We start from the raw sequence: 13,546 nt of genomic DNA on the forward strand, positions 1-13,546 counted from the left end.
TTTGGGCACAACTCGGTCAGGGCTCCACTCTTTCACTTCTAGATTATGGCTCTGCCCTTCTCCAGATGGTGACTTTATCATTGGGCAAAGACGCACATGGTCATTATGACAACTGTGTAATTCCAGCAATTGTATCTGCATATTTCAAAATCGAAAGTTAAATCATCGTGTCTTAACCTCTGCTACTTGTTAAGAATAGAGAATCCCTTCGCAGAAACTCCAAGCAAATTGCCCTTTCCATTTCATCGGCCACAATGAGCAACTTTCTATGTTGAAAATGATCGCTGATACAGGATGCTCACCACTGTCAACTTCAGCCTGGAGACAACGAATTGGATCATGTCTCCCAAGATAAGCACTGGTCTTAATCCTCAGTAACTGTGAACTTTGTGTGGAAATGTGGTCTTAACAGACTTAATCACAGTAAGATCTTGAAATGAGATCATCCTGGATTCAGAATAGATCCAATATCCAATAGTTTCTGTCAGTGTAAGAGAAAGGATAGGAAGAACCGCACAGGGAAGGTGACATGATAAAGCAGACATAGAAATTAGATGTCTACAAGCAGTGACCTTGGGAATCTGATACATGGGCATCTACTCTGTGGGGTTGGACCAGCCTTCCTTCAGCACATAATGACATGAAAAAGGCTGGATGCATGAACAAAGCTGGTAACGGTGGCAACTAGCACTTCGCAGTATAGACATCTTCTTGATTATCAAACCTAAACCATCTATAAAATCTGCATTTTTAAGAAGAATTTTTAATTTCAGAATAGTTTTAGATTACAGTGTAGAGAGCACTCCTTAATACTCCCTATGAGTAACATATTACATGTTACCTTTCATGTAACGTCACACACTTACATGTTATATCTTATATATATGGTGTAATTTATATTTATTGAGCCAGTAAATATGGATTCTTAGTACTAATTCCATACCCTATTAAGATCTTAGTTTTCAACCTAATATCTTTCTCATGTTTTTGGATATAATACTTGCATTGCACATAAACCAACAGAAAATTTTTTACCCATTTTTTTAAATAAATACTTGTAATTGTATAGATCAAGAAATTGATATGTTCACAGATTTTGGTTTAAATGAAACAGAATGTATTCACAAAAATATTGTACAGACCACAGTTAAAGCATGGATTTGTGGGGAAAACGTTCTAGAATAGGTCAGAGATAAGATAATAATGGTCTACAGGATTATACACCAGGATAATTAAAATCAACATTTCTTGATTTGCACAATGTCAGATGTGTACTTCTTGTTCTTAACTGGGGCAATTTCAAAAATTATGTGTTCAGCACTCTTTGCCTATGACACAGAGTCCTCCTTTTCTAATATCATCTATGCAGGGCTTCAGATTTGATCTCTAAAATTCCACTACCTGTTTGATGGAAATAATGATCTCTGAAATCAATAATCTAAACCTGAACTCACATTTTTCCCCAATCAAAATTGCTGGATATTTTCTTAGTACTAGTAATACTGAGCACCAGAACTAAAAGTCATCTGTCTTTCCTCTTTATCGACACCTTACATCTTATTAAGTGCCAGCCTGGCAGTGTAAATGTTTTAAGTTAGCTGGATCCAGATCACAATCCTTCAATCAGTTAGTAGAACTTATCAACCTGTCCAAAGCACCAGTAATGTCCAAGTTGTATCCCTTCTTTAAAATACTTTTAATTCAATTTTTAAAAACACTTTTTGAGGCACAACTGTATAGTTTCCATCATTAATAATGTAAACAGTTACTTACATAGATGAGAAGTTCAATACATTTTATTTTCTATGGAAGAGACTGTAGTTCTTTTCTAACAAATTTCTGGCAGTTACATGGTCATCATGCTAAAAGTGACATATCCCTACCTCTCTGGCAGCTAGTCGCAACCATTTGATAAAATTATAGGCAACTGAATGTGAGTAGCAGTGATAAGGCAACTTTTGAGTCATTCCTGTAGCAAGACAAAACTTGTCCACTTTAGTTTTCCCTTTTCCTATTGTGTGGAAGTACATATGATAAAAACAGCTGGAATAACTTCTGAATCACTAGCTGAAAGTCATCTAAGTTGTCGTGTCTTCATAATGTCTTCAACATTATACAGCCACCCCAGAAACCCAGATCCATTCAGTCAGCCGATGGTAAATGACAGAAATGTTTCTTTTTATTAAGCTATTTTCTTGAGTCTCTCCGTTACAGTATTCAAATCTACGTCTTAATTATATGTTATTAATAGGAACCTCCTTTTCCCTCAGCTTGTGATTTCCTTAAAAATCTACCACAATTTTGCTTTCATAAACTTGAACACTAAGAAAAGAGATCTTCCAGGAACAGGATGACTCTCTTCATCGCTATGAGGTGATTTCCCTGCTAAGGTGCTCCTACTATACTTTCCTAAGTTAGTTACAAATGGATTCTTCAGTCTCTCCTTGTTTACTCTTTTTCTTTCTCTCCTTTCTTTACAACAGGGAATTTTGTAGTTCAAAACTATTGATTGAGATGGGAAATGCTAACATATTTAAACTTACCAGCACGAAGTGTCAACTCTTCATGTAGAAAAGACCACAAACATTTCCCTTAATAAAAGTCATTCAAGATTCTCTTTTAAAAAAAAGTCCAATTGTCTGAGTTATAGACAAGGATAACTAAAATTTTAGAGTGTGAAATAGAGTTAAATTACCGAAGAAGTCTATGGCCAACCATTATATGTGAGAATTTCTTTGGAAGGGCAATGCTTTTGTATTTAGGCAATGAAATTCCCTTTGGGACTTAGCCATTCATCTAATTTAATAAGCATTCATTGATCATGAATGGGTATCTTTGTGGACCGACTTCAAGCATAATGCCAAGTTTTAGTCAAACCCATCTCTGCAGATTTTTTCTTTACTTTCGTCTGAATTTGTTTAGAATTAGCAAAAGAAGGCAAAATCACTTTCTTTGTGCAAAGACCAAAGCTACAATTTGGTGCCTCATTCACTAATGCCAACTCTAAGCTGTTGTTTAAGAAATGCTTGAATTGCAGTGAAATAGCCAATTTTATCTGTAAACATTTATAAGGAAAATAAATTTTAAACATTAAATTTAGAGTAAGGAGAGACTAATCATACTTACTCCCTTTGGATAAAGAACTAAGATTCTAGAGAGATTAAGGCATTTACCTAGGGTACTGTGCAGCAACAGAAGACAGACCATGTTGAATAATTTAAGTTTCACTGCAGGGCTCTCACCTCTACTTTCCATTCAAGATTTGTTATTAAATCTATGGGTAAAAATGAGCAGCAGTCTTTCAAATTAGGAAAAGCTTAGAAACTGAAAAATAAGACACTTTTTTAACGTAGTCTAAGAAAGGGACACACTGCCAGTGGAAGAGCTTTCAAATCAAGGCTAACTGATCTGTACTCTAGGCGCAACTAGGACAATGTCAGTAAACCCCAATAACGTGCAACCAAGGGTCTGAATAGTATTTTTAGGGACTTCTAAGTGTCTCAGATTTCATAATTCAAACTCTGGGAGGTTGAAGAAAACGTTTTTCCATAATTATTGTCTTGCCTGCCTTTTAAATATTGCATTGCTTGATGTTAAGATACCAAAGTGGTAGAGAAATTAAAAAAACAAACTAAGAAAATCAGTAATGATTAATCTTATCTTCCACCTAAAATTATCTGAACCAAAATATCTGCCAAGAACTATAAATCCTGGTTCGTACATTCTAGCTCAGAACCTCACCTCAGGCAGGGGGAAAAAATGAAACCCAGAAACTCCCTGGTTTATTCACTGTTTCCCAGACATACCCTACTATTTTCTTCATCAAGGTCTTTATCATTATTTCAACTATTCTTCCGTTAAGGCTCAATTGAAGCACCGGCTATTCCACAGAGCATCTTCCTAGTCCTTTGCAGTTTTTCTTTTGTGACAATTTGTTTGATTCTTAGCCACTTGGCACTTGGTCTTGGTGCACGCCCTCTGCCTAAACTAGATCAAAGTCCACTCCCCGCAGGAAATAGAGCTTAGACCTATTTTTACATCTAAAACAAAAACCTACACAGAGCAAGTGTTCAATAAATATTTTGTGGAGTTCCCAAGGTAACAAAAGGAAGAAATGACAGACAATATGCTAATGGGTGAGAGGACACGCATTCCTGGGGATGGGGACTATGAGCATTACATCGTCCAAATTAGCCAGAAATTGGGTAAGAGATCAGGGGCATCATATGAAGAAAAATGAAGAGAATGATCATCAGCCTACTTGGTGTGGGTGTGACTAAAGTTGAACACCCTCTATACCGTGTATTCTTTCCTTATGTGTTGTCCTAATAGATAATTTAATAGAAGTCACTAAAAACTGGAATTATTCCTTTTATATGAAACAAACATGCTTATTTGAAAATATCTGGTAATAGATGGGTAGGTATTAAATACTTCTTGACAGACTTGCTATAAAATTTTCAGACCTTTACATAGGCAAAGCATCACCTTTTGCTATAGGCCAAGTCTTCCTTCTATAAGTCAGAGTCACACACCTCTCCATAATAAGTACAGATTTAGGGAGGGGTGTTCTGGGGTACTTAGCATCTTTTATTTAATTTTTAACAAAGAGTTAAACTGTATAATTACTGCAGAAAATCTATCTAGAAATACCTCTAAAATATTTACATATGCAAATATTTTAAAGCAACTTGACTATTTTCTCAGGGAAATTTGTTTACAATGTAAGTACAGTAGATGAGTCTGGAAGAGTTTAGCCTAGTAGTTTCTAACTGAAAAAGATATCAAAAATCACCTTGGAAGCTCTGGGAACCACACACAGATCCACCTAACAGAAATTCATATGCAGGAGTACACAGAACATGGATATACACTAATTCATGAGTGTCACACAATTCTGTGGGATATTTAAAAGGACTGGTAGGTAAAGTATCACATGACATTAGCCTCTGAGGTATCCTAACCTGCAAATATTCCTGATACATATTTTTCCCTTGATGTCTACTTTATAGTATCTATTCCATAGACTTTTAAAATTTAGTAAAACCATTTGTTTACAATCCTCCACCAACATTTACAGTTACATAATGATAAAGGAAGTCATCTTTTCCTTGTGCTAGAATGTTTAAATGAATAAAATTTACAAAGGAGTGGAACATTTCCCACAGAATTGTCAAATATTTATAATACTTCAAGCATTGACAACAAAAACATAATGAAATTCACATAAATTATTTTTTTTGAAATTAATGTAGCAAAGTATTCATAAAATTCTTATTCCAATATAATTCATGTAATAGTAGCTCTAGCTTCATTTTTTCCACAAAAACAATCAAAATTAGTGAACTATATGAATTCAGGAAAATAGTCATTTATTATCAGTGACTTCAGAAATAGAAATTTTTGCTAAACTATACGTATGCAATTCATTGGTGGCCAAAGGCATTTATTATTTTTAAAATAAGTTGAACTAACAAAACAGTAGAAGAGTTGTTGTGGCACAGCTGGTTGGGCCACCTACTCCCTCTCTTTCTCTTTCTCCCCGTCCCTATGTTCTTTTCTTCCTCACCCTTTGCAACTCTGTCTTTCAAGCAAATAAATGAACAAGTCTTTAACAAAATAGTAAAACAAATAATGACTTAAGTAGAACCTCAACTTCTGTGCTTTTACTGGGCACTTCCTTAACAACAGAATAAATTTTACAGTTATAGGCTTTAGTGAATCCAAACTTCTCAAAATGTAATGCTTCGTTTTACCTAACATTCACAAAGAAACATGAACCAAATAACAGCTGTAACTATGAACTAGTTAGGTTATAAGAGCTTTCTCCAATAACTGTAATAATCCTAACTACATGGATTAAAAAAGAAACACTTAGGCATAGGTTGGTACTATACAGGAAATGACAAACCACTGAAATGGAAACATTCACATTAAACTGCATACACATGGTAGCAGGATTGTTCAACCTCTTGCTTCCATTATGTATTCCATTTACATCTAACCTATAAACTGTTATAATTCCCACTGGATTTGCATACTGAGAACCTGAAGGCATTGTGTACCTCATACGCATGGGCCACAGCCCTACTAACTAGGAAGCTAAGAGGCCGTTAGGGAATGCAACCTCCAGGGCATCGTCCACTACCACTTAGGACCAGGACAGTCAGCTGTTCCTATCTACTCATGTCCGCAAGGGCTGTCAGGAGCCATGTTACTTGCCTTACTTTCAGAATGAGCTGGAAAGAAAAAGACAAATTGCCATTTATTTTGTTTCAGGTCTAGCCACAACTTGAAGGAAAGATGTGCTCATTGTTCATGTATCTCACATACCATTGAGTGGATCCATGGTGAAATCCAACCTGGTTTATTTTCAATACAATATTGTTTATTTAATTTTTGCACTAAAATAATACCAGCTGAATCTTAAATCATACAAAATGTGAGGATCATCTTTTAGAAACAGGGCTATATGACAACCCCAACTTTACATTTGGGTGTATGTGTTTTATCATAGAAATAAATAGTAATACACACAGAGAAAAACAAAACCATCAACTTGTATATACCAAGAAAACAGATAGGTAAAATTCTAAGTATCTAGTTAAATTTACACATATCATCAAGTTCAACCTTTCTTTCTCAATCATTGTCCTTGCTCAAGAACAAAGTTATTTTTTAAAATGAGCATTCTAAAAATTTTAAAGTGTCACCTCCACTTAATCCATGGCAGTTACTAAGCTCTGTAGGATAAAACAAACGAGTGGCTTATTTTTAAACCCTGGGTGTTGGGAGCACATGTTTTCATAAAGTTAAGCTGAGTTTTCCAGTCTAAGTTTTCTATTTTGAGAATTTTCAGTTCCTGCCAATAACAGCCTTAGAAAAGAACTCAATTCATTTGCTCAATGCATCATGAGAAGAAAATCTCCTTGTGAGAAATGTTTGTTCTATAGAAGAAAAATCCATGCCAGAACAATTAAAGTCATTGAGGATAAGTACACCAGTTATAACACACTCATACTAATGCTTAAGTTTTCCAAAATTATTGGAAGACACTCCTGACTTGCTGTAATCCTTAAACAGAACTTTACTTGTAATAGCCTACAAGAATAATTGTCCCTGAGCAGTATAAAATATATAAATATGTCCTTGATCTGTCAATATTCTACAAGATAAAAAGATACTCAGGTATTCAAATCAGTCGCTAAGTTGTATTATATAACAAAATAAATACACCATAGTTCAGCCTGCTATTTTTTAAAAACTTACTTTATTTATATAAAGCGAAATTTCATGTACTTCCCAATATAGACTTAGGAGTCAGCCTGCTCTTAATAGTGTATGACAATCCTTCCATGTAACACTGTCTACTACTAAAAGAATGGCATGGACTAATGCTTTCTTTTTTTCTGTAAAATCATTTTTTAGCTGGCATTAATTTTTTACTGATGCTATTATACCTGAGATCTGGGGCTACTGGGTAGGTTCTGAAGTTAATGTTTTATTTTTCCAATGAATAGAAGCACCTGAGTTTTATAGCTAGTCATTGAGTCTTTAAATTATGTGTTCATAACTTTGTCAGTGGCAACTATTGGATCGATCTGACTTTCAATTACATGGGAAGTTAAGGCAACAGTAAATTTTAGAAAGCTGTGCTTTCATTATGCTGTTCCATCACGGAACTGACACTGTCATGATGTGCATACCAGTGTTTGTTTTTATTATCTGTTCAAGCCTCTGGATAATTCCAGATGAAAAATTAAAGTCAGATAGTTAGGCACTAATGGAACTGGCATTCAAACCCAAGTCAACGCTCCATGACTTAGGTCAGGCTATTTTATCCAGTTGATTTCTCTATTAACCATGCCTTCTGTATTTCTCTTTGAAATTCTATAAGCAAGATAACAGACACAAAATCGATAGGCTAAGATAAAATAGCAAATTGGTATCAGGTTGAAAACTATTATGAATACCAATGGTTTAATACTTTTTAAACTGGACTTTTATTTAAAGTTTTTTTAAAAAGCCTTTCCAAGCTGATTTCTCGGGGAGATTAGGGACTTCTTGATTTCCGTATTAATGGAAATGCTGGCAGGAACCATCCTGGTTTTGATTTTGGTTTCAGCTTTACAGTAGATGGAAAACAGGCAGTTCTAAGATCCCCAGAGGCTCAGAAAAAGAGCAGCAGGCAAAATGCCACTCTGAGATCTCACAAGCCACTGTCCCACTAATAGCCATCCTGGAATGAACAACCAAGGCTTACATGGACAAGTAGATGGAGTAGGTGGTCTGTCTGATGACAAAGGCATGGCAGACATGCCCAGTGACATAGTGGCATAATTGATGGGCATGAAAGCATGAATCCAGGAGTTGAGTCAGTCCAGTTCAGATACATTCTTGGATTGCTTCTTGTTGGGTCAGATTTTGAATCCCACTCTTCCAAATGTCCTTTGAGTTCTTGTACCATCATGATCACCAAAATAAAAGATTACATCACTTTAAAATTGTTTACATTCTTGGCATATAAGCCAGATCAGACATATCCAAAAGTAGAGTCAGGATTCTGAGACCTGCTAGACACATTTTGCCTAGAAAAGATGCCTATTTTAATTGTGTACAATTTGTTTGGTTTTCATAATAAATCTTCAGATACTACTGCTGCATATTCTATTTGGAGAGGAGGTATTTCTTTTATTTGGAACAATTTTGCTTCAAATGAGTAAGAACTTACAAGTGTGAGTTCTAGTTATGAAAAATATAAAGCTTTAAAATTATGTATATACAAATATACATTTTATTTTAAATACATAAATTTTGTTTTGAAAAATTGTATAATATTATATTATTAAATCATCTCAATTTTTATAAGCTATATTTAAAATAATTTAATATTATAATACAGTATATACTTTATATATAACTTTATATATATTTATATATATATTATATATGCCTCGCTGGGTGGGACACAAAGATTAGTCACTCCTCACCATGGTGTTGAGGATTTTCTTGCACACCCCTCCCCCCCAAAAAAAATGTTCTGCACCTTAATAGTCGACAAATGTCTTGTTAGAGTTACAAGCCAGTCTAGATTATCCTAAAATCTGCCAAGATCAGCAAAATTATACTTCAACACAACAAATGGCTAAATACTAAAATGAAATAGATACGAGACAGCTGAATGGTACCTTATAGCCATTTTAAGGTATATAGCAGCCGGTCCTGTATATAAACTAAAATTGAAATGTCAATGAGCTAATCAGAGGTTGTGGTTAAGAACTTGCTTTTTTTTTTTTTTTTAACATACTGGTTACTCACAACCATGTCAATTCCATAGTGTTGCAAATTGCTGTTGATGTTATATTGGGACTCTTAATTGACTGGGATGATATTCTACCAGCTCTAACTTCGGACCAGAAATGGTCTCCCCAAGAAACTGTTCAACCCATCTGGACAATAAGTAGCTGGACTCTATGCTTGGTATATGTTTGCAAGGAAAGAATCTTGATTGAATTTGAACTGTAATACTGCATTAAGGTGGAGGAATCCACCGGGGGGAGGGGAGGGGAAGGGGTGGGGAGATTCCCAGAGCCTATGAAACTGTCACATAATACAAAATAATTAATAAAAAATATATATGTATCATATATGTGATATTGGTTGATCAATGTCTTTTTAATATTTGAGTTCCAAATATTTGGGCCAAAATTCGTCAGAGCAGCCACAAATATTATACAAATATTTTAAGAAGTTTTATAGGAAGCACTTAAATACTAGCTTTGATTTATGTACACTTCAAAGTTTTCAAACACTGTTAATATCATTTAAAAGTTGCTGACTACTCCATAGAAAGTGGCACATTTTAGAAAAGGAGGGTAAAAGCAAGTGTCTAAGATGTCAGGCAGCAGAGTAATTTCTTTCACTATTCTGGACCCAAGCTCTACTTTCTGCCTTTCACAGTGTTATGTTTCCTCTGAACTAATCATTTGTTTCACCAAAATCAGGACAGTCAGGCACAAATCTCAAGAGCCAGTGGAGCTTTTTTGATGAATTCTCATGCAGAGAGAGCCCATGGACACCAACACGCCTTGGGTAGGACTGCATCCTATACATGCAAGGATCAAATGAAGGAAGCTCTAGGTCCCACCTTATATTCTGACTTTTCTCTTAAAAGCAAGAGTTTCCCAACTTAGCTCTCCTTGGAGTTTGATATTTCCTGAGTACAAATTGATTTTATGTGGCCCTCATAATCAGAAAGACAAATACATACAGTAGATGTAGAAGTCTTAACAACACCACAATGAATTAGTAGTAGTGTCTATTAGGCAGAATGTCTCCCAGGAAGACCCCAAAGGAATGGGATAGAGGAGAGATGAGCCTTGCAGTTCTGAGTATGGATTAGGTACAGATCTAACCATGCTGTGTTAGAGGGAATAAGGTGTTTCCTGAAGGAACCTGCAATGCAGCAAAGGACTCCAATATGTTCACAAAATGCAAGGGTCAAAAGAAAGATCATTCAGACAGCTAAAACAAAAATTTTCTATTTCCATGCTGTAATATGAAGTATGGTCTTTGTATTAAAATCAAGTGGATATCTACACATAAATAACTAGAGGAGACCTAAATCATCGTCAGTTTTTACCCCCAAAAATATGATGGCAGATACTTCCTACTGTCTTAGATTCCCTAGTAAGTGTCACTGATCTGCCTGCTCTGGAATGTAACACTAACAGTGCCAATAAGCCCTGTGCATTATTTAAACGACAAGCTGTCGGCTAAGGGCAATCCAAACATATCGAAGTCAGAATTGTGACAATACCACATCCTTCCTTAAATGCTTATAAATGAACATATACTATTACATCCAGAATTCCGCTAACCAATTGCATGTTTCTCTACAAAGTATTTGTTCTACTCCATTGAAGAGCAATGTTTACTGAAAGATGTTATACTTTGAAGTATATTCTAATATAAGAGGCAATGAGAAGTGCACTGAGACCGAATTTCACTGGCTTTTAGTAGAGCTGAAAGCTCTTTAGAATGACCTAGAAAGGCTTCTTATAAGGAAGTGAAGATGCATCACAGTACACAGCTCTACTCCAAAGCAAACACTTAAATAGCAAAACGTTGATTTGTAACTGTTACTAAAGGATTATACTACTCTAATAATGAGAGAAATGGTGAGAGGGGAAATAGGGAGAGAAAAGGTGAGAGACTGGGAGGAGCCTCTATCCCTGCAGAACTCCATCACAAAACAACAGCTAACACAAAACCATCTCTATCAGCTTTGTTACTTTCCCTTTCCATAATACAATCACTGGAATTCCAACAATTATTTGTTACATAAACTGATGTGTTCAACCTAATTACGGAGCACCCACTAACCAGAACACCTATGGATAGAAATCATTCTAGACACATGATCAAAAATAAATCAATGAATTCTGTCTGCATAGAGTTTCAATACTACTGGGTACAACAGACAATAGTTGCCATAAACAAGCTATAAAAAACATTAGGAGGTGGAGAGTTTCAGGCAGATAAAAATAAAGCAGGGCAACAGGGATTAGGAGTGCCCAAAGACAAGAGGTTACAATTTTAAGTAAGGTGACATGGCAGGCCTTTTTGAGAAGGGGTAAATTTGACCATAGGCATGACAAAGTGGTGACTTGAATTAACCATATAAATATTGGTGGACAAACTTTCTGGGCAAAATAAATGAACTTCTTTTCTTGGGGTAACTGTTGGTGCTCTATTCCTGTTCTCACTTTTTTCTTATCATTGGACTCTTTTTTTAAATATATATTTTTTATTATATTATTTATGTATCTGAGGTGAAGGGGGATATTGAGGGAGAATCCCCACCCAGTCTCCCACCCGCCCAAGGTCCCAGATGTGAGGCATGCTGAGATACTTGCTCAAGTGGTCTTAATAGTCTTCCAGTTATGGATCGCTGCCAGTCGCATCCCTCCCAGCTCGATTAAGTCATTGAAGAAGCCACTGATTGTCACAGTCCATCATGGAGTCTTCGTTTGCCCAGTATTTCGCTGCCCAACGTTTAGCTGAGGTGGTTGATTGACCTGTTCCGTCCTCCGTCCTCTCTTAGCCAGGGCTCTGAGTCCAGCAGTTCGATTGGGGAGATCACCAAAGAGACTTAGAGGTATTCCCAGATCAGATTTTATCATTGGACTCTTAACATAGAAGGAACACTCCATTTTTTTCTGTTCCTCATTCTAGTGGCTAAGAGGAAAGGAAGGTCCCAATTTAATTGAAACACATTTTTCCATTCTGGATGAATTACAGATAGAGAAAAAGAATGCAGCAAAAGCATACCTAACAGGCATTTATCTTTTCAACCAAATAGGGTCCATTTCCAAACTAAGAACTTAAGAAGGATGGAGATAGTTGCACAATTAAAAAATGCCGTTTGGGCCCGGCACCATGGCCTAGCGGCTAAAGTCCTCGCCTTGAACACACCAGGATCCCATATGGGCACCGGTTCTAAACCCGGCAGCTCCACTTCCCATCAAGCTCCCTGCTTGTGGCCTGGGAAGGCAGTCGAGGACAGCCCAATTCTTTGGGACCCTGCGCCGATGTGGGAGACCCAGAAGGGGTTCCTGATTCCTGGCTTCGGATCAGCGTAGAACTGGCCCTTGCGCTCACTTGGGGAGTGAAACATCGGACGGAAGATCTTCCTCTCTGTCTCTCCTCCTCTCTGTATATCTGACTTTGTAATAAAAATACATAAATCTTTAAAAAAAATGCCATTTGTTTAGTTTTTGTTTAATAGTAAAAAAGCAAGCATATTAATTCCTTTATAAAATATGAAGGTTTTTAATTACTAAAATAATTATTTTTTTAATTACTGTAATTGTCAAAGGTAAGATCCTTCATAGTTAGGATAAACTAACAGACCACTGGTATTAAGCCTAAAATAACCATAACAGGGTAAATCATTAGAATTCAAGATAAGAACTAAATGTCATAGAACAGAAAAATGAATACTGGCAGGCTAAGTACCAGAACAAGGAGTTAAAAATGCATTTATCAGGACACAAAAAGTGACTGATATTTTCAGAAAATGGGGCAAAAATTGGATTAATTTTAAGATATCTCAATTAGGCAGGAAATAAAAGAGGAAAAAAAGGAAAGAAACAATCATACAAATATGGTCACAACCATCTCAGTTAATGAGAAATTCATCCAGGGTACAAAACACTGGGAGTGAGTAGCAGGATGTACATGGGAAGAATTACCAGAAACTGACTATTTTGAGAAAAGGAAAAGAAATTGCTGAAAGATTACGGATGTTATGGGTCTATGGTCACTGATGGAATAGTGTTTCCCTCGCAAAATCATAGAAGGGAAAAATGCTTTAAGAGAAAATAAAGTGATAAACTTGGGACTGATGTCATGGTAAATGAGTTCAGTCAGTGCTTGTAATATCAGTATTCCATATCATAGTACCAATTTGAGTCCTGGCTACTTTGCTGTGATCTAGCTCCCTACACATATACCTGAGAAAACAAAAGATAGCCCAAGTACA

Source organism: Ochotona princeps, chromosome 14 (genome assembly GCF_030435755.1).
Source record: "Ochotona princeps isolate mOchPri1 chromosome 14, mOchPri1.hap1, whole genome shotgun sequence".
NCBI classification, from domain to species: domain Eukaryota; kingdom Metazoa; phylum Chordata; class Mammalia; order Lagomorpha; family Ochotonidae; genus Ochotona; species Ochotona princeps.